At 33.0% G+C, this 22,282-nt stretch overlaps 1 protein-coding gene across 1 annotated transcript in view; it reads left to right on the top strand.

Moving 5' to 3' along the window:
- Positions 1-22,282, top strand: part of Tlk1 (tousled like kinase 1) — a 137,448-nt gene that overhangs the window by 21,055 nt on the left and 94,111 nt on the right. The gene's annotated exons all lie outside the window — the stretch shown is intronic.

Genomic DNA, 22,282 nt, shown 5'->3' on the forward strand with positions numbered 1-22,282 from the left:
CTGGAGATAATAAATGGGTATTTTTTAATCTGCTAAGTTTGTAGTAATTTGTTAAGACAGCAATAAAAAATACTTTATTGATTTTCTTCAGGATTGCCTTGGTTATTTTGACTCTTGAAAGTTCTATAAAAAGCAACCTATTAGTGGTTTGATTGAGATTATATTGAATCTATAGATCATGTCTTTATAATAAAGTTTCATGCCATATAGATAATATATTCCACTCATCATTTCAGTAATTTATAGGTCCTTTGTATCGATCTTATATAATTATTGTTATATTTATCGGTGGTTAATGTTTTTAAATGTGGTTATAAACTCTTTTATCTTTTGATTTGTTGCTGATATGTAGAAACAGATGTTTTTTATATATTGACTTGGTAACAAGCAATCTTGCTTATAATTCTGTTAATTTATCTCAGATTCTTTTGTATTTTCTCTGAATATATTACCTATGGATAGTAATGGTTTCATCTTTTCAATCCTACTATTATTTATTTATTTTTCTAGCCTTATTATAACAACTCTGACTTGGTACAGTGGTGATAAGAGTGGTTAGAGTGGAAATCTTATTTGGTTTTTAATTTTAGACATGAGAGAAAATCTTGAAATATTTTACAATCTAGTATATAGGCATTTGGGTCTATACCTTCTCAGATAAAGGGAATTCTTTGCTATTCCTAGTTACTGGGTTTTCTTTTTTATTTGTTTATTTAAATTATGTGTGGATGTTGAATTATTAAATGCTTGTTCTGTATCTATTTCAGGGAATTATATAACTTTTATCCAGATTTTAAAAAATATGGTGGATTATATTATTGCTCTGTAAGTTTTAAAACCAACCTTGCATTCCTAGACTAATCCAAACCTTGTGTGAGCTGTACAGATTTGCTATACAAATTGCTGATTTTCTTTGCTTTTCTTTTTTGTTTTGGAGGGGAGGTTTACCAGGGAATTAACTCAGGTTCACTTGACCACTGCTTGTCTTTTGTTTAGTACTTTTGCACCTGCATTTTCGAATTAGTTTTATTTCTTCATTTTTTATTATTGAGATTTTTTTCAATAATGTGTATTTTATTTTTTATTTTGAGTATTACTGAGTTGCCCAGGCTAGCCTCCAACTTGGGATCATCCTGCCTTAGCCTGTTGAGTTAGCTGTGATCAGAGTGACTTTCCTTTCTTATAACGTCCTTGTTAGGTTTTGTATCAAGATAACAGCTTCATAAAACCAAGTTGGGAAGTACTTTTGCTTTTGTCATTATCTCCAAGAATTTATATAAGAAGATTGTTATATTTTCTTTGAAATTTGAGAATTTACTGGTCAATCCATTTAGGCCTGGATTTTTCTTTATGGAAAAGTTTTAAGTAATAGGTTTGATTTCCATAATGTCTTAGGATTCTTCAGGGTTTCAATTTTCATAACAGTTTTGGTAAATTGTAATTTTTAAGAATTTCTCCATTTTTTTTCTTTTTTGGTGGTGCTTGGCCTAGAAAACAGGGCCTTTCACATGCAGAACAAATGCCCTACCACTGAGCTATACCCTAGGCCCTCTCTATTTTTCCTAAAAGTTTCAAATGTGTCTACATAAGACTATAATAGTTCTTTGTAATCTTTCTAATGTCTATAGGATCTGTAGTGATTTTTTTTTTTTTTTTATTCCAGGTAGTTGCCATCTATATCACATTGCTTTTTCCTTGAGTAGTTTTATCTGTTTATCAGGCATTTTGTTTTTCATATGGGGATTGAACCAAGGGGCACTTAACCATCGAGCCATATCCTCAGCCCTTTTTAAATTTTTTATTTATAGGCAAGGTCTCACTAAGTTGCTGAGACTAGCTTTGAACTTGAAATCCTCCTGCCTCAGCCTTCCACCGTGCCCAGATAACAGGGCCTTTTTGAGAAATTGGTTTTTAGGTATGTTCATTCTTTCTCCTTTGTATTCTACTTAATTGATTTTTGTTTATTTTTATTATTCTCCTTTATTAACTTTGGGTTTCATTTGCTATTCTTTTATAGACTTTGAGACAAATGCTTAATTCTTATTTTCAGCCTGTTTGCCCCTCCAATATATGTATTTGAGGTAATAAAGTTCTCAAAGCATGGGTCTAATGTCCTACCTCCGTTTTTTTTGCTGTTTTAGAAATTGAAGTGAAATTTACATAACATACAATTAACTATTTTAAAGTTATGATTAAGTGGCTTTCTGTAAGTTTTGATTTGTGTGTATCCATGTATGTATATATATTATTTGTATTTGATTTAGTTCAAAACATTCTTAATTTTCATGATTTGATCTTTGATTCATGGGTTATTTAGAAGTATATTGCTTAATTTTTAAACGTGAGCTGTCTAGATTTTTAATTTCATTTCACTGTAGTAAGAATCAAATCTTTAATATTTTTAGTTCTTTGAAATTCGAGATTTATGACTTGGGGTAAGTATTCCTTGTCTAGAACAATAATGACAGCAGGTTTTGTAGGCTTTAGTTGTGAGATGTGGTATGTTTGTCAGTTATGTCCAGTTTCTTTTTCAAATCCTATTTAATGAAAGATTTACTAAAATGTTTCCAATTATCATGTATAGTTTGTTTTATATTTTAAATGTTATTTATGCTGACAAATTTTTGTATGTGTTTGGTAAACCTTTTACTATCATGAGGTTTATCTTAGTAATCTCTTTACCTTTAGTAATATATTTTGCCTGATAGTACTCTTCATCTTGTGTACATGTTCATTTGGTGTGTGCATGATAAATTATTTTCCATTCTTTAAACTACAATTTATGTTTTAGCTCTCTTGAAAGTAGCATATATTATTATTATTTTAAAATATAGCCTGTCCATGTTTGTCCTTTAAGTGGAACATTGAGTACATTTATGTTTAATAAACGTACTGATAAATTTGAGTTTAAATTGGTATTCCTAATAAATGTTTTTTTTTTAATATTTTGGTTCGTTTGAACTTTATTCTCTACATTCTTTTGGATTGTTATTATTTTTCATTCCCCAAAACCCATCCATACAATTGGATTAATAGTTACATTGTCTTTTGTTATTTTTTCAATGTTTATTCTGGAGATTACAATAGGACTCCTTGACATGTAAAAGTGTTATGTAAGTAGTAGTTTTCCTTCTTCCTGATGAATGTATCAACTTTAGAAGACGTTAATTGTATATTTCACTCTCTAGAATTATGTGCTGTTACTAAATAATTCAATTACGTATTATAACCCACTCACAAAATATTATCATTAGTGTTTGATATGTTTAAATTTTTCTATAAATTTACCTTTCTCTCTGTCTCTCTCTCTCTTTTTTTTTTTTTTTTTTGGTAGTTGTAGATGGACAGAATGCCTTCATTTTATTTGTTTATTTTTATGTGGTGCTGAGGGTTGAACCCAGTGCCTCATGCATGAAGGACAAGTGCTCTACCTCTGAGCTACAGCCCCAGTTCTTATCTTTCTCTTTTAGCTCTTCATTCTTTAGTGCATCTTTGGGCTTCTAGGTGTTTTTTTGTTTTTTTTTTTTTTGACTTATCTGAGAAATTCTGCCTCTTTGTTGTTGTTGTTCTGATAATGTCCTGTTTTACATCTGTATTTTTCAAGAGTGGTTTTGTTTGGCTTGACATAGAATTCTAGGTAGGTAGTTATTTTTATTAACATGTTATATACTGCCCCATTGAAACCTAGTTTTCATTATCTCTTTGGAAGTCAGTTACCAGCCTTATTTTTCCTTTGTGATCTTGCTTATGACTTTGGGGGGGGGGTGGTATTTTTTTATTTTCATCAGTTTTACTGAAATGTTTAGATGTGATTGTCTTTCATTTGTTCTATGGGTATTCCAGAACTTATATCTGTGACTTGGGCTTGCACTTGTCAGTGACACTAGAGGCTGTGACTATAGTTAACATTTAAAAGTTAAGTTTAGTTTCTTACATTTTAAGATCTCAGTAGCCACGACTTGCTATTGGATATTGTATTGGAAGATGGAGGACATTTGCATCATTGCAGAAAGTTATATTGGACAGCACTAGTGAGGGCTTTCATCAATTTTTGATAATTCTCAGACCATATTTCTTCAGAAAGTATTCTTAACTTGTCATTGTTTTTTCTATACTCCAATTATTTATGTATTAGACCTTCTTACATGTGCCTTATCTTTTCTACTTTCTCCTCTACATTTCCCATCTTTTTATTTGTGTACATTTTAAAAGTTATTTTTCTGACCAACTCTCCAGTTTATTCTTTCTTAAGCTGATTCTGATATACTGTCAAATTCATCCATTGAGCTCATCATTTAGGTTCTTTTACTTTTTAATTCTAGAATTAAACTTGGTTCTCTTACTTTCAGAGTCACTGGTAAAGTTTCAATCTTAATATTCAATCAGTTTTTTGGAAGTCTATATTTGTATCACCTAGAGTTTTTTGGGTTTTGTCCCATATTTCATTTGCTTTTCAGTCACGTGTTATTTTCTTAGATTTCTGGCTAATTTTTGCTGGGTATGGGACATTGTATAGGAAAACTATAGAAATAATTTGAGGCCTATAATGGTGGTAATCTTCTGTGAGAGAATTTACATTTAATTTTGGCAGAATATAGGTATTATAAATCTCAGATTGTTTTAATTTATTGTTAAGGATTGAGATGTTTGGAAGCTGAGCCTAATTCTCTTCACTGTTGCTCTGATTTTGGAATCTCAACCCAGTTTCGGGGAGACTGGATTTCATTTTTTGTCTGATTAGGCCAGTGAGGCTGTCATGTGTTTTACTGAGCTTCTCAGCCTCACAGTCACTAGTTCTTGAACCAGAAGATAGATAGGGGAAGAGAAAGCTTGTATACCAGATTCACCTTTCTGAAGTGTTCTTCTTTTTCTGAATTTTGTTCCCAAGATTCTTCACTGCAGACTTCTTTTGAATTTAGTCCAGTTTTTCAGATTTCCTCAGCCAGAAGGTTGGTCTTATTTACCTGAACCACTGGAAGTAGATAGAAATTTATTGTTTGCTTTTTTAAAAAATACTTTAATTGGTTTCAAAAATTGGGTGGATTTGAATTTTCTCCTTTCCCAGCTCCCTTCTTTTTTCACTCCCTCTTTAACTTTCTTTTGTTTAAATTGTAAGTTGGTTATGTACAGAACTTGAATATGGTCAATTTGTATAACAGCCATCTAGAGTTGTAGGTTTAATTTCAAGCACAGATATCTTTCCCTTTGATGTCTTCAAGATTTCTGAAGTTTGTAAAGTCATTCTCTGGCAACCAATTCATACCAGTGATAAGTTATATTTGTGTTCAAGTAAATTCAGACCTCCCTCCCACTGTGTGTGTGTTTGTGTGTTTATTTATTTTAAACAACTGTTTGTTTTTTCCTTTAAGAGATAGTTATAATGAAACTGATACAATGAGCCTGGCATGGATAATGAGCCATGATGTTTAAAATTGTCATTTATAAGAATTTATAACTTCATGTTTATATGTATTTGGCTAGAATAACTTAATGCAAAACTATGCTTTAATGATAGGAAGAGGGGCTGAGATTGTAGCTTAGTGGTAACACTTGCCTAGCACATGTGAGGCACTGGGGTTGATTCTTAGCACCACATAAAAATAAATAAATAAAGGTGTTGTGTCCAACTATAGCTAAGACAAATTTTTTTTTAAAAATAAAATAAAGGTGTCCATCTACAACTAAAACTATTTTTTAAAATTATAGGAAGAACCTTGTAGCTTTCTTGGTTTGGGGAATATTTTCATACATTGTAGTTATTGGTTAATTTTTTGTTATCTGGTTCTGGGGTTTGAACCCAGGGCCTTATGTATGATAGTTAAGTGCTCTATCACTGAGTTACCTCCAGCCCCAAGCTAAATTTGTTAATCATCAAAGATAGTGATAGTAAATGTATAAATTTAGTTATATGGTATCTTGGGTTACTTTTTTGTTTTCTACTATGTGAAAGTATGACATATTGAGTAAGTTAGCACACAATCCTTCCACTTAAATACAGTTTTCTGATTCTAAAAAAGCTGTTTTGTAGTGAGTTACAATCACAGTGGAGTTGTGCTTTTTCAGAAGTTAATTTCGTAGTCAGTATTTGTAACTTTCTTTAATAATTTAAAAGCTGGGATCTACTTTGTTAATGGACACATGTACTAGTCCTTCAATGTTGACTATTTTTTCAGCTCTTTGCTTTTAGTTATTTCCATGTAGGTTAACAAAATGCATCACACATCTTTGCCACTTTGTTTCTTTAAATTACTGGTATTTGAGCAGTAGTTTAATATAAAAACTGTCAGCTTTAGAAACAGTACAGTGTAATACCGTATATGCCTTTGAAAAATTTTATGCCTCACACATTGTTGTTATTGTTTTAATTTGTTGGTCAAGGTTTTTAGTCAAAAAATATGGATGTCTTCATGGCTGTTAACTGTATCACGAGTTGTACACAGTTATAGTACTAGTAGGACCACACACATGATGCAGTTGAATGGAAACATTGCTGCTCTAGTGGTAGTGTTTTTAAGAAGTGCTTTGGTTTGTTAAGTAGGTATGATATTCTAGGTTATTTTTACATGTTTTTTATTTCTAAGAGACTAAACAGTGTTTGTTAGTCTTTCCTATTTGTGGTGTATGGTGTTTTTTGTTTTGCTTTTTGTTTTTTGGTACTGGTATTTAACCCAGGGACACTTAACCACTGAGCCACATCCCAGCCATTTTTTATTTCTTATTTTGAGCAGGGTCTTACTGAATTGCTCAGGGCTTCACTAAGTTGCTGAGTCTGGCTTTGAACTTGAGATTTTATTGCCTCAGCCTCCTAAGCCGTAGGGGTTACAGGTATGCACCACCATGCCCAGCCTATTTGTAATGTGTTTTAAGAATTTTTCAAAACTTCTAAAATTTGCTCAAGGAATTGCTTCATCATAAAATTATCTAGATCTGGTTTGTTTTGTTTTTTAAGGAGGAAGAAAAGTAGAAACTGAGATTTCATTGTGGACGCTGTTACTATGGGCCTATTATTACTACTTGTTTGCTCCCAGTGCTTACTTTCACTATAACACTAACTACAAGGAGTACAGTAATTTGTATGTTAGGATTACTTGCATTTGTTTAGACTATCTAGTTTTCTTTTCTACACTGAGTCAAAATGGGATTTTTTGGAGGGGGTAAATTATATTATCTTAACCCCAAAATACTGTCTTCTGAAATTTTGGAGGCTTGAAATAGATACTTTCAAATGAGTGTTCCAGGCTATCTGATAGTCTCTTTACCAGGATCAATTCATAGTAGTATCTGCTTTCTACTTACTAGAATCAAGATAAATATATAAAATATGTTGTTTTAAGTATCTTAATATCCAGCAATTATTCTCTTTTAAATTTTGTGTTAATAAGTTAACTGGCTTAAACAAAGGTGAGTGGCTAGTTAGAACATTGTCAAAACTTCTGATTTTAGTAGACATGGTAGTTACCTTCTAACATGATGAATTACAATTCCTATTTCTACCCACTTTAAAACCTTGCTTTAAAAAAAATCTTTTAAGAAATTGTTAAGATAAAAGTGATGCACACTATAAATTATCATTAGCTTTGAGCAATTTTACACACACACTTTTTTTTTTTTTTAAGGGCTTGGAACAGAACCCAGGTTTTCATGCATGGTAGGCAATCCACTCTATACTGAGCATTTAAAATCCTCAGCTTTTTATTGTACATTTTAATGGTATTTAAAAATTCCTTTTCTAAACTTGTGTAAAATAAAAGTGACTTTCAGCCCAAGTTATTTGAGAGCACAAAGCTATCTAACTAGTTAGTTGTATAAAGCCTATATTTACTAAGAGTGCCCTAAGTGCTTTATTAAAAGCAGTTAGTTATTCCTAAGACTAAGGCTTATTCTAGATACTAGTATTAAAAATAAAGTGGATTCATATGTGCCTGGCATACGTAGATATCTTTGTGTGTGTGTATGTATGTGTGTTCCTGAGAATTTAACTTGGGACTCTGTCACTGAGCTACATCTCTGGGCCTTTTTAGTTTTAATTTTGAGGCAGGATCTGTCTAAATTGCCCAGTTTAGCTTCCAGTTTGTGATCCTCCTGCTTCAAGTTCTTGGGTCACTGGGATTATAGATATGTGCTGCCATGCACAGTTTATGTAGCTGTCTTGGTGGTAGAAATAAAATAACCACAGAAGACTGACTTTTTATTTCTCAAATATCACATTATTGAATCAGTATTTTTAGTTTTGATATTTACTGTTTCCTCCCTGCCTCCCTCCCACCTTCCCTCTTCCTTCTTTCTTTTTCTGTGGTATGGAGATTGAACCATGATAGGCAAGCACTGTACCATTGAGCTACATCCCAGCCCTCTCAAACTTTTTATTTGGAGTTAGAGTTGTTGCAATCTCTGTTCATTGTGAGTTTTGCCATAGACAGTATGCAAATAAATGAGTATAGCTGTGTTCAAATGAAACCTTTATGGACACAAAAATCTGAATTTCATATGTTTTACTTGTAATAAAATGGTCTTCTTGAGGGTTAGGTTTGTAGCTCAGTGGCAGAGCGCTTGCCTAACCCATGTGAGGCACTGGGTTTGATCCTTAGCACCACATAAAAACAAATAACTAAAATAAAGATATTGTGTCCGTTTACAACTAAAAAATATATTTTTTTAAAAAATGGTCTTTTTGGGCTGGGCGGAGTGGCACATGCCTGTAATCCCAGCATCTTGGGATGTGGAGGTGGGAGAATTGTAAGTTCAAAATCAGCCTCAGCAAAAGTGAGGTGCGAAGCAACTCAGTGAGACCCTTTCTCTAAATAAAATACAAAATTGGGCTGGGGATGTAGCTCAGTGTTTGAGTGCCCCTGAGTGCAATACCAAAAAAAAAAAAAAAGATCTTCTTGGGATATCTTCTAATCCCCCACATATTTAAAAAAGGTAAAACTGTGTTTGGGAGACTGAGGCAGAAAGGTTATAAATTCAAGGCCAGCCTGGGCAACTTGGTAGATCCTGTCTCCAAAAATAAAAAGAGCTTGTGAGGTAGCTCAGTGGTAGAACACCCCTGGGTTTGGTCCCAAGTACTTCATAAACAAACAAAGTGAAACTGTGCATGTAAAAGATGGTTATTATAAAAACAGGCAGTGCTGCCTACCTCTGGATGGCATAATTTTTCCTGAGGAAGTCGAATACTTCAAGTCATCCAATTATCCCAAGTATTTTTTTCAAGTTTTAAAAAAAGAGCATATGTTCCTCTTTTAATAAAGTCGGAGACCAAAATTTTTAGCTCTGTTGATTAGAGCAAATATTTTAGCTGGAAATATTTTAAAGAATTTTAAAATTGTGATGAAGAGTACATGACATAAAATTTACAATCTTGATCATTTCAAAATTAAGTAGTGCTAAATATATTTATTTTGTTGTGCAACTAGTCTCCAAAATGTTTTCCTCTTGCCAAATTGGAACTCTGTATCCTTTAAACAGCAGTTACTTGCCATTCTTCTCTGCCTCCAGCCCCTGACAACCACAATTGTACTTTTTGTTTCTATGAATTTGGCTATTCTCAATACCTCAGATAAGTGGAATCATACAATATTTGTCCCTTTGTGACTTGACTTACTTAGTATAATGTTTTCAGGGTACATCCATTTTGCATCGTTTCAGAATTCCCTTTGTTAATCTTTAAGGCAGAATAACATTCTACAGTATATATATATCATGTTTTGTTTATCTATTTCTTTCACCTCTTGATTATTATGCACAGTCCTTCAAGTAGGTGTGTAAATATCTCTTTTGAGAACCTACTTTTATTTCTTTTGGATATACACTGGAAAGTGGGATTGATGAACCCTTTGCTATTTTTAATCTTTTGAGGAATAGCCATTGCTATCTTGGTTTCTCCAATGACTGTATGATTTTACATTCCTGCCAGCAGTACACAGAGGTTCCAGTTTCTTTACATCCTTGCCAATGCTTATTTTCATTTTTTGGTTAGCTTTACTGGGTGTGTGGTTTTAAAATATATATTTCCCTAGTTATTAGTGATGTGGAGTATCTCTTTTTTGTAGTACTGGGGAATTGAACCCAGGGCCTCACAATGTGGTAGGCAAGTATTCTAATACCCATCTTGTTTTACTTTATTTTGAGACAGGGTCTCATTTAATTATCCAGACTGTCCTTGAACTTGGAGATGTGTTTGCCTCAGCCTCCTGAGTAGCTGGGATTCCCAGCGTGTGCTATTACACCTGGCTGCATCTTTGTTTACAACTAACATTTAAAATTTTTTTTATTTGTTCTTTTTATTTATATATGTCAGTAGAATGTATTTTGACATATCACACATACATGGAGTATAACTCAATCTAATTAGGATCCCATTCTTGTGGTTGAACAAATGTAGAGTTATAATGGTTGTGTATTCATATATGAACATAGGAAAGTTCTGTCCAGTGCATTCTGTTTTGCCTATTCCCTTCCTTTCATTCCCCTTTGTCTAATCCAGCGAACTTTTATTTTTCCCCCAACCTTTTCTACACAGTAAAGCATCCACATATCAGAGAGACCTTTCAGCCTTTGGTTTTTTGGGATTGGCTTATTTCACTTTATAACATTTTTAATAGACGGATCGTAATTATGTGCATGTATGGGATACAATGTGATGTTTAGATATATTAAATCAAACCAATTAACATTCATCATCTCATTTATTTTTTGTGAAAAGACATTTGAAATTTACTTATTTTGAAATATAGTACATTTTAAATTATTATTATTATTAACAGAAACATTGTACCTTTGAACCAGTATTTCTCCCAACTCCTTCCCCACCACCTCTGATAATCACCATTCTACTCTTTGCTTTGAGTTTAACTCTTTCTTCCCCTCCCCTCCCCTCCCCTCCCCTCCCCTCCCCTCCCCTCCCCTTCCCTTCCCTTCCCCTCCCCCTTCCCTCCCCTCTCCTCTCCTCTCCTTTCCTGTCTTTCTTTTCTTCTGTTTTTGCTACACATGTGGTAGGCAAGTATTCTAATACCCATCTTGTTTTACTTTATTTTGAGACAGGGATCAGGCATTAACCCCTGAGCCATATCCCTAGTCCTTTTTATTTTTTTTTTAATTTTTAAGACAGGGTGTCACTAAGTTGCTGAGGCTAGCTTTGAACTCACAGTCTTCCTGCCTCAGCCTTCCAGACTGCTGGGATTACAGGTGTGTACCACCAGCTTGAGTTCAACTTTTTAAGATTCCACATATAAGAAATATGTATCTTTCTGTGCCCAGCTTATTTTCACTTACCGTAATGTCCTTTCTGTTTGTCCTTGGTGTCACAAAGGACAAGATTTCCTTTTTTAAGGATGAATAGTATTTCATTTTTTGTGTGGGTGTATGTATGCCACATTTTCTATATCTGTTTATCCATTGATGGATGCTTACGTAGATTCTATGTCTTGGCAGTTGTGAATAATGAATAATTTTGCAATGAATATGGGAGTACAGGTGTCTTTGACATCGATTTCAGTTCCTTTGATATATTAAAGTGGATTTGAGCATCTTCCTATACTCATTGGCCATTTATATATCATCTTTGGAGAAATGTCTAAGTTCTTTGCCCATTTTTTAATTAGGTTGTTAGCTAACTGTATTTTTGAAAAATATTTATTTTTTAGTTATAGGTGGACACAATGTCTTTATTTTACTTTATGTGGTGCTGAGGATCAAACCGAGTGCCTCATGCATGCTAAAAGCGTGCTCTAACTCTTGAGCCACAACCCCAACCCAGCCAACTGTATTTTTAACAATATTTTCCCCTTTTGAGTATGCCCACAAAATACAATTAAGTAAATTAACAATCTACTCCTTATCAAATGCCAAATGTCTTCTCTGATATAAGGGGGATGACTCAAAACAGAGTAGGGAGGAAGAGCATGAGAAGAAGATTACCACGAAACAAGGAAAAGAGGTGGGAGGGAATGGGAGTGAGAAGGGGAATTGCACAGAAGATGGAAGGAGACCCTCATGGTTTCACAAAATACATATACGATCATGTGAGGGGGAAGGGAAGGAAAAAAGAGAGAGAGATAAGTGTCACAGTAGAATGGGTAGAGAGAGGCGATGGGAGGGGAGAGGAAGGGAGGGGGGATAGGAAGGGCAGCAGAATACAATTGACTCTAGGATTGCTGTATGTATATACATGGATGTATAACCAATGTGATCCTGCAATCTGTACACATGGAAAAATGAGAATTCATACCCTATTTGAATCAAATGTATGATATGTCAAGATCATTGTATTGTCTTGAGCAACTAATAAAAAAAATCTACTCTTTATAAGGGTAATATCTTGTGAGAATGGGAGAACAAGTAAGTGGAAGTTCTGATTTTATAAATGCCAATATAATAGAGAAACTAAACATCCTATAATTTGTTTTTTGAAAAACATAAACAGCAACCTGAAAAAATGAAAATATATAATGTAACTAAAATATTGATTTTTATGTTTTCTATAGAATTATTCAATTATACCTTGCCTGTATAGTATAATTAAAGAGTGTATTAAGCAGGTAAGTCTAGAGAGTTACAATGCTGCATAATGTTTAGGCTTACATGGTTCATAAAATTGATTATGACACGTATGGCCGCAATCATTTCTAATTCTTTTCTTCTTTCATTTTGTTCTTCTCTTTATTATAGTGTAAGTCCCAGCAATGTCTTATTTGACTTTTAGGCATTGTAACTTAAAATAGAACTGAGCTTATAAATAATCCTTTGTATGGATGAATTCTTTACTCTATAGGTAGTCAATAAAAAGTTTTTCTCGTTTTCTGTTTACTTTTCCTTTCTCTACATTGAGCTGTGCTTTCTGCCTTTTCTTCTTTCTTGTCATCTCATGTTCTTTGCTAATGATATTTGAACCATTGGTTATAGAATAGGACTTAACGTCATTGAGTCTCTGTTCTTATTGCTAGGTGAATAAGATAAATAAGACCTGAAAGAAACTCACTTTTGTCCTTTCTGATCTGTGCTCCTAAAACATACCAAATTCATTTTCTTCAAAAAAGAACTCATGGTATTCTCCCTAAATCAGGTCTTCCAGTAGTCCTAATTTTAGTACCTGTTATTACCATCTGTCCTTGTAGCAGGTTTTCCCATACTTCTTAAATTCAGTCTGTCAGCAAATCTGTTTTGTCTTCTAGATGCCCTTCTGATCTGATACTGTTCTAGTTCAAGCTATTGTTTTCTCTCTGGACAACTGCATTGGCTGCCTAGCAGGTGTGCATATATCCTCTTTGGAATCTACTGTTAGGCAGAAATGTAGAAGCTATAATACCTCATAAATAACAGTATTTAATTTTCTATCTGACTAAAGTAGGTCAGGTTATATCTGTTTATTTTTATTATTATATAGTTTTATAATGAGCTGTAAGAAACTATGTTTGGTTAGTATTGTGTTATTGAATGTCTGTTGTATGCCAAGAAGAGTTTATCCATATATAGTGTTGCATTAATCTTCATGCCAGTGAATTAGACATTTATTTTTCTTTTAGGAATGAGGAAACTGAGACTAAGAATTACTATGTGGTGGAACTGAGATTCAGATTTAGTTTTGTTTTATAGACCACATTTCTTCAATTTAAAAGAGTTTGAAGGCTAGGGCTGTAGCTCAGTGGCAGAGCACTTGCCTAGCATGTATGAGGCACTAGGTTTGATCCTTAGCACCACATAAAAATAAATAAATAAAATAAAGGCATGCTGTCCATTTATAACTACAAAAATAAATTTTAAAAAAGAATTTAAGGTACCTGAGAATATACATTCAATAAATATTTATTCATACTTTATGTCCTGGCTACTCTTTAGACACCTTGATGTTTAAGTGAACAAATAAATCCAAAAATATTATTCTGGAGCTTCTGTTATTGTTTGTGAAGATAAGCTGACTTACAAATGCACCTCTAGACTGAAAATGACTTTGTCAGGGAATTTCAGAAGTATGAGCATACGCTTGTATTAACCGGAAGATGTATGAAATTAACTTAGCTTGGTTCTTTGTAACTTCCAGTGGCAGGGCAGTCACTAGTTCTTGCCTAGGGCTATAAACATGGTACCTCACTAATGTTTAAGTGTTCTGTCAGCCTGTCCTGAAGTGGTCTTAGCAGCCAGAATGTTCTTTAAATATTTTGTCAGATGTTCCAAAGGCGAGCCTCAAGTTCATGCATTTGCTAGAAGGACTTGTAGAACTTAGCATATAGGGTACTCATGACTGAGATGCATTATAAGGACATAGTATGGATTCACAGCCAGTTTGTAAGGGAGGGGGAATATAGGTAAGTCCAGAGGAATCTATATGTTGGGATCTCTTTATTCTTTTCCATACCAGAAGGTCACACAGAGCTTAATTTTCCCTCATCAGTGAAGATGCAACAACATACGTGAAGTGCCTACGAAGGGCAGCCCGTCAGACTCTATATTCAGAGAGTAATGAAATATTGTATATCTATTTAATGTAATGTTAGATAGCCATGAAAATAATTTGCAAGAAAATATGTCATCATATGGGAAATTACTTTTGTATAATTGGAAAAAATAGGATATAGAATAGTAATTAGTGTAGACCATAGGTAGTAGTGATAACTGCCAGACAACTTTTCTATCTCTGATATTTGCAGATGCCTTTAAAACACAAATTTTCTTGCAGCAACGTAGGAAAATACAGAAAGTTGATAACCTTTTATTATGGAAAAATTTTAAAGTTTATTGAAGGTAGGATGAACTTTGTAATAAAGTTTAGTGTACCTTTCACATAGTTGTGACACACATCAGGGTTTTAAAAAACTTCTTTAAAAAATACTTTATTTTAGTTGTAGTTGGACACAATACCTTTATTTTATTTTTATGTGGTGCTGAGGATCGAACCCATTGCACTACCTGTGCTAGGTGAGAGATCTACCACTGAGCCACAACCCCATCCCCTAAACTTTTTTTTTTAAGTTGTTGATGGACCTTTATTTTATTTATTTAGTACAGTGCTGAGAATCATACCCAGTGCCTCACAGGCAAGTACTGTACCACTGAGCCACAAACTCAGCCCCAACACACATCAGTTTTAATACAAAAGTTTGTGTTCCATTAGGGTTTTTGCACTGGGTCGGGGGAGGGGGCAGAGTGTATACAGGATTGAACCCAGGGGCACTCTACTGATGAGCCACATTCCCAGCCCTTTATATTTATTAGTTCTAGACAGAGTCTAACTAAGTTGCCCAGGCTGTCCTTGAACTTGTAATCTTCCTGCTTCAGCCTCCTGAGCAGTTGTGATTGTAGGTGTGCGCCACTGTACCCGGTCCTTTAAAACTTTTATCTTAGGAAGCACATTAGTAAGAATTTTTTTTTTAATTTTATTAAAAATAACTATTGTTTTATATTATTAGAACAGTATTATTAGCATGCAATGAGTTTATGTAAGTACACAAGTTTATAATTTGTCTGAAACTTTTTTTAATAGTAGAGAACTGCAGTCATTTACATTATTTAATTTTATTAAGGGTATTTGGGGGAAGCATTTTTCAAAAATGAAAGTTTTTTGGTGGGGTGGATGAATTGGGGTAACTGAGTTTTTGAGCATATGATTGCTATTAAGGAAAATAAATCCAAACTGAGAATTGGGTGGATGGAGGTTTTATGTAATTTCTCTCATTTAGTAGCATTTCCCAACAGATTATAAATTAAAAAAATTTTTTTTTTTTAGTTGTAGATAGACACAATATCTTTGCTTATTTTTTTATGTGGTGCTGAGGATCAAACCCAATGCTTCAGATGTACAAGGCAAGTGCTCTACCACTGAGCTACAGCCCTGCCCAACAAATTATAAATTTATGATGAACTTTTAGATTTTTTTTTTCCCAAATGATTGAAGTTGTGAATGTTTAAAACATTTTTGAATGCTGCAAGCTTTTTTTTTTTTTTTTGGTCTCCTAGGCACCCTAGATTATAAAGCATAATCTTAATTGTTTAAAAAATATATGAAGAAAAAAGACTAGAAGAAACCAGAATGTGGACATTGGTTATCCCTGGGTAGTAGGGCTCTGGATAGTATGTTTTTAACTTTACTTTTTAGGAGTTTTTGCATTTTTCCCTCAATATATCTTAATCGTTTGCTGTAAGAGTTACAACAAAAAATGTTTAAAATGACCAAGTTTTCTTAAAAAAAAAGTAAATCTGACTTTGAGCAATTCTAGATTAGACCTTTCCTGTCTTTACCACGAGCTTATATAATTGAACATTTATACTTTTTCTTTGCTCTCTGTGCTTACTATTTTCAGTCATTTGGATGAAATATCTGTGATGTGCACATATGTGTCTATGTACAATGCATATATATATATATGGGTAAGTATAAATAGATGGATAGATACATGTGTCTCAGAGGTAGATAAATATTTTGATGAAACAGAATAAAGTATAAAAAAGACTTGTGTTTATATGCAGTGCAAAGGATGACCAGAGAGGTATTTCAGATTAATAGTGAAAGGCTGAATTATTGAGAAATTGTGACATTTTCCTTTGGAAAAAAAATTTGCAGATATATATAGTTTTTAGAATGGATTAAGTTCTCGATGTTAATATCAGGAATCAGAAAAATGAAGATTATTTTTGTTGAATTCATGTGAGAGATTGTTAGAAAATAGAAACATTGGACTGGTTTTTGATAGTTCATTTAACATATTTATTTAACTGCCAGAAAATTAGAATATTTGGCTTTAAAATGGGGAATCACATTGCAGAATAAACGATGGAATATAATATATATATTATATATAAAAATAATAGCTGTGTTCACTGGATATGTGATGTAAAATATTGTCAATGAAAAAAGAATATTCTTTTAGGGCTGGGGTTATGGCTAAGCGGTAGAGTGCTCGCCTCGCACGTGCAAAGCCCTGGGTTCAATCCTCAGCACCACATACAAATAAATCAAATGAAGTTATTGTGTCCAACTACAACTATAAAAAAATATTAAAAAAGAATATTCTTTTATGTGAAAATGGATGTTTTAAGAATCAGAAGTGAGTCTACAGTATTATAAATGGTGTACCCCTCTTGAATAATTTTTCTTGTACTTTTAATTGCATTTAAAAAAACTAATGAAAAGGAATAACTTAAATGAAGTATTTTATCTTGTTAGAATAAATTAAATTTATTATTTTTATTTTATAATAAAAATGTTCTCTGTTTTACCAGGCATAATATGAAAAGTACTAATACAAAAAAAAAAACTTTTTTGTAAACATCAGTTTATCAGGTATGATATGAAAAAGAAACAAAAATTGGGAAATGAGTTTTTTATGGATTTTGAAAGTTTTAAGTTAAAAATATAAGATGATGGCTCAGAAGTAGAATCTACATTAGCAGTATCTTAGTGAATAAATTGATTTTCTTTGCTTTTTGGTAACTGGAATTAGATTTAAAAACACTCTTTCTAAATATTTTGATTTTTATTTGGACTATGTGTTGAAAAAGAAGAAACTTAAATAATTTAAAAAATTACATAATGAAAAAACTTATTGTCATAAGTAAAGGTGGTAGTACTTGGTAATCTTGACTCACCAGAACTAATAGTATGTCCAAATACCATCATCTCTGACACCTTGAAAGACCATACTTTATAATAGTTAACATTAATTGAGTGAGTTTGTTAGTGTAGTGTGAAAGACAAAAGGTGAACAAGGGAGAGAAAATGTTTATTTGAATGGGCATGACAAACTGTGCTGATTGGATAAAATTGCATGCTTCATTCTTTCCTTTAAAATATTTCTATATGTGGAATGTGACTAATATATAGGCAGTGACATCTTTGTTTTTTATGATGTTTAGGGTGTACATTTGTAAACTGGGGGGAATAGTTTAGTAAGAATAGTAGCATTTAGCATAATTAGAACACAATTGGTTATATTTTGAAATGAGATTTTTTTAAGAATGGCATAGTCTTTAGTATGTTTCTTAATTTTTTCCAAGTATAAACATTTATTATATAATAAATAATGTAATAGATTGTGGTGAAGTAACTTTTTGTTCAAAACATCTCATCCCTTATAAATTGAGTACTGACTTTTTGGATAAGCATCAGAAAAGATAGTTTGAGTTCTTAACAATTGAAATCTTTGAAATGAACTTTCGAGGATAGTGGTCAGCAAACTACATATTTTTGCATTTTTACCAGGTTAAAAAAGATCAAAAGAAGAATAATACTTTGTGACATGTGAAATTTGAATTTCAGTGTCCATAAATACTGTTAAGTCTTGCTGGAAATATAGTCAGCTTCTTTTGCACCGCAATGGCAGAACTGAGTGGTTTTGACAAACTATACATGCCATTCTCATCATTTGGTGGTGCCGCTTCTTTGGTGTGCTGCAAATTGCAGTGCTGTGGTTATAACTTAACAGTGTTTTGAGTACCACATCTGTTGCCAGTGTTCAATAATTGTTTTACTACCAGTGCATATCCAACACATCAAAACAAGAAAAGAATAATGGACTTTGGTGCTCATACATGCACACATTTCGTGTACGTTGCTGGGAATTGGACCCAGAACTTTGTGTATGATAATCATGTGCTCCAGCACTGAGCTCTGCCAGCAGCCCCTGAGTGGTACACTTTTTTAAGTCTCGGTGGAGTTTGAATTGGTTCGTTGTTTAGCTAGCAAAACATTGTTCTTAATATGCAGTGACACTATAGCTGTATAGAATAGTACAACATGTTGAAATTACTAGATTAAGCATATATCACACCATAACATAAAAGTAAAATTTTAAATGAAATATCTTGTGCTAGGGATATGGCTCAGTGTTGGAGCGCTTACCTAGCATGTGTGAGGACCTGCGTTCAATTCCCACCACTGCAAAAACAAAACACACAAAATACATAAAATAAAATGAAATATCTCATCATAGCATAATTTCTTCCTAAAAATGAAAATGAGGCTGTAACCAAAACAAGTTCCAACTGGCTTGTTAGCCAAGCAAGAAGAACCATTTACTGATGTCAAGTTAATTAAATTGTTTTTGATTGTAAGCATTCAAAAAAACTAGATCTGGAGAAAATAAACTTCTTGTAAACTATTAGTATTTTGGCAAGAACAGTTTATTTAGGAGTTGAAGACTTTACTAGTCAATTAAAAAACAAGGCAAATGATTTAGAGTGGTTTTCCTGGGCTCTTGATGGCTTGACACATGTTATTGATACTACTTAGTTGTTGTTGTTTATTGAAGGATTCAGTGCCAAAATTGTAGTAGTTGAAAAATTAACCTTATGAATCTTCATTGTGTAACAACTACAGACAAGAATATTTTCAAAGTTGAGAAAACACCAAGCACAATATGAAGTGGAAACTACTAAGATGTGCTGCAATGGATGGTGATAACGTATGTGTGGGCCAGGCTTAGTTGGACAGATTTACAAAATTTGTGAAAATGTGAATGTTCAAAGTCTATGGTTTTTCCATGTGTATTCATCAGCAGGTAATTTGCAGAAAATATTTGAGTCTGTTGTGTATATTGAATTAGTACTGCCACCTGTGAATGTCACTCACTCTTAAGCTAGCATCAACTGCAGAATTTTTGTTAGAAATAGAGGTTGAATCTCTCTACTGGGTTAGCATTGGTAAGGTTTTTTTTTTTGGTAATTACTTGAACTAAAACCTGAGGTGAAATTTTTTCCTCATCATTCTGAACCATTATTATCAAATAGTGTTTAGTTTTGAAAATTATTTTTTTCCTGCAAACTTGATAATGTTTTTAAATAAATTTAGCCTAAAATTACAAGGCAAAAAAGTGGTTATATGTGAAATATAAAGTTCAGTATAATCATTTCCGTGACAACCAAGTTTATTCACAAGTAATGCCAAGCTGTTTTTTATACTTCTCATGCTTTCAAAGATGTTAGATCTTCATTTTGCATGAATTTTTTTTAAGAGAGAGAGAGAGAATTTTAATATTTATTTTTTAGTTTTCGGCGGACTCAATATCTTTGTTTGTATGTGGTGCTGAGGATCGAACCCAGGCCGCACGCATGCCTGGTGAGCACGCTACTGCTTGAGCCACATCCCCAGCCCATGAATTTGAATGAATATATTTTTCAGCCTCAACCTGTAGTTCCAACAACATTTCAGATATTGATGTAAATGTAAAGGAAATTTCCAAATTTTAAAGTCCATTTAATTGTACATTTGAAGAACTTCTACTTAACTTTTAATTAGAAGTGATTAATTTGAAGATTAATAACAAAGAAGGCAAATATCAAAAGAAGAATCTAATAAAATTCTGTACCCATCTTCCAACTAATAAATATGCTTAATTAAAATCATATGCTTGTAGATTGGTATTGTTATTTGGTAGAGCTTATCTCTGAAAAGATATTTTCAAAGATATAAACATAAAATCTCATTACAGATCAGCTTACAGTAGTATTTGCAATAAATTTTGAGGATGGGAAACCCCAGTGAAGTGAGGTGTTATCACCCAAAAAAGCCCATTCTTTTTGTTAGCTGACTTATATTACGAAATAGAATATTTAATAAAGTTTGTGGAATTTTTTTCTTGATTACTCCTGTTGGCCTGTGAGAACTAAAATACTTATGACTCGTCCTTTTAAAGAAAAAGTTTGCAGATCCTTGTTCTATAACAGTGTTTCTCAAATACTAATGCATATAGTAATTACTTTGGATCTTGTTAAAATGCACATTCCTCTACAGTGGAATCCAAGAATTTGCATCTTAAGTGATGCAGTTGCTGTTGATCTGTGGACTGCATTTTGATTAGCAAATCTCTAGTATACAAGACTAGATTTATAGACAATGCTACTAATATTTATTAAGCATCTGTTATTTGCGAAGAGTTAGACCAGGGACTCTTATATTATTGCCTCTTCAAAAGATCTTGAAAACTTGTTAGAAAGTGTTAAAGAATTAAGGAAATGTTGGGTAAAAGTTTAAGGTTAGAATGTTGTTTCTTTTCCTTGGGGGTGTAGTTTCTCCTAAGACCTGATGTGGGAGGATTGAGGTCTTGGAGGAAGCAGTACATCTGAGAAAAACATAGGAAACAAGATGCTGGGCTGATCCAAGTGAAAGTGGACCTCATTTTCTCATCTTTTGCTTGGTGCTGGTATGCCATCAGTTACCAAGCCAAAGGGTGGGCATTGTGTATAACATTTTGCAAATATTTTCTTCCAGTCTTTTATTTGCCTTTTTACTTTGTAGCTGTCTTTTGAATTTGCAAAATTTTAAGTTTTTTAAGAAAACCAATTCATTGATTTAATTTTTTTGCTTTTAAAAATTGTGGTAAATATAATAATACAGAATTTGCCATTTAAACCATTTTTAAGCGTATGGTTTAGCAGTATTAACTACATTCACATTATTGTGCTAGCATCACCACCTTTCATCTCTAGAAGTTTTCCACATTTTCCAGTTGAAACTCAGTATCCATTAAATACTTAATTCCTTGTTCTACATCTCCCCAACTCTGGCAACCACCCTTATACGTTATGTACACTTCTGGCTATAAGGAAGTATTATACATTATTTGATCTTTTGTGACTGGCTTATTTTACTTAGTATAATGTCTTTGATTTTCTCCAAGTTTTACCACACATTAAGAGTTACTTTCTTTTTAAGGCTGAATGATATTCTCTTATGTATATAACACACTTTGTTTATCTATTCATTCATTGATGGGCACTTGGGTTCTATGTTTAGAGAGTATGACTAATGCTGCTGTGAACATGGAATTACAAATGTCTGTGTCCCTGCCTTTACTTTTTGTCATTTATATACTCATAAGTATATAAATTTCTGTGTCATATATAATTTTGTGTTTAATTTTTTAAGGGACTGCTATACTTTTTTCCATAGTGGCCACACCATTTTATATTTACGTAAACATTGCACAAGGGTTTCACTTCCTTGCTGTGTCAATAGCTCTCCAATAGTGTAAAATAAATGTCTGAGATAATTAACTTGAAAAGAGTAAAAGCTGGGCTGGGGTTTTGGCTCAGTGGTAAAGTGCTTGTCTAGCATGTACGAGGCACTGGGTTTGATCCTCAGCACCACATATAAATAAATAAATAAAATAAAGGTATTGTGTCCATCTACAACTAAAAAATTTTTAAAAAGAGTAAAAGTTTGTTTTGGCTATGCTTTCAGAGGTTTCAGTCCATGTTCAATTGATCCTATTGCTTTGAGGCCCTTGATGAAGCAACATATCATGGCATTGGGCACATGGTAGAGCAAATTGTTCACCATGATGGTTGGAAAATG

The sequence above is a fragment of the Marmota flaviventris genome, chromosome 11 (assembly GCF_047511675.1).
Source record: "Marmota flaviventris isolate mMarFla1 chromosome 11, mMarFla1.hap1, whole genome shotgun sequence".
NCBI classification, from domain to species: Eukaryota; Metazoa; Chordata; class Mammalia; order Rodentia; family Sciuridae; genus Marmota; species Marmota flaviventris.